Raw genomic sequence first — 451 nt, forward strand, 5'->3', positions numbered from 1 at the left:
GTAAAACCTGGTATTCACAGTCTCCATGCCATTGCTCACATTTCCAGTGATTCAGTGTTTGTGTGGGCTGCTCATAGATTGGTAGTACTGGCTGGCAGCATAGAACAAAAAATAATAATAATAATAATAACATCTGCTACTGCTACTGCTACTGCTAAGTCACTTCAGTCGTGTCTGACTCTGTGCGACCCCATAGACGGCAGCCCACCAGGCTCCCCCATCCCTGGGATTCTCCAGGCAATAACACTGGAGTGGGCTGCCATTTCCTTCTCCAATGCATGAAAATGAAAAAGTGAAAGTGAAGTCGCTCAGTCGTGTCCGACCCTCAGCGACCCCGTGGACTGTAGCCCACCAGGCTCCTCCGTCCATGGGATTTTCCAGGCAAGAGTACTGGAGTAGGTGCCAGTGGCTCAATGGTAAAGAATCCGCCTACAGTGTGCGAGCCACGGGA

At 50.3% G+C, this 451-nt stretch overlaps 1 protein-coding gene across 1 annotated transcript in view; it reads left to right on the top strand.

Moving 5' to 3' along the window:
• The window catches only part of LOC104999272 (serpin B4-like), a 7,931-nt gene that overhangs the window by 6,438 nt on the left and 1,042 nt on the right, over nucleotides 1–451 (top strand). The window lies entirely within an intron of this gene.

Source organism: Bison bison, unplaced genomic scaffold (assembly GCF_000754665.1).
Source record: "Bison bison bison isolate TAMUID 2011002044 unplaced genomic scaffold, Bison_UMD1.0 scf7180017864349, whole genome shotgun sequence".
Taxonomy (NCBI): domain Eukaryota; kingdom Metazoa; phylum Chordata; class Mammalia; order Artiodactyla; family Bovidae; genus Bison; species Bison bison.